The following is a 383-nucleotide window of genomic DNA, read 5'->3' on the forward strand; positions in this document are numbered from 1 at the left end:
CTGGCATGAATTTTTTCAGTTTTGAGTGAACTATTCCTTTAATGAATGAACATCTCAGTAATAATCCTTTCAAATCTAAATTGATAAAATACAGGAAACATAATTGGAATTGAATTAGTCTATTATTTTGGGAAATTCAATGTAATTTAAGGAAATGCTGTAACATTGTTTTTGTAATTTCTTACCACACATCTGTGATTACAACAAGATTAGGGATAAGGGATGTGGAGGTGGTATTATGATGCAGAACATGTAATCTTAACATATGATATGATTGGATGTATGTTAGTATGATTTGGTTAACTCTTTTATTTGATTCATAATGTTTATGTACAGAATAATGTTTAGCGAGACAGCCTCACTTAGAGGTGGAATTGGATGGC

Source organism: Poromitra crassiceps, assembly GCF_964638095.1.
Source record: "Poromitra crassiceps genome assembly, chromosome: 15".
In the NCBI taxonomy this organism is placed as follows: domain Eukaryota; kingdom Metazoa; phylum Chordata; class Actinopteri; order Beryciformes; family Melamphaidae; genus Poromitra; species Poromitra crassiceps.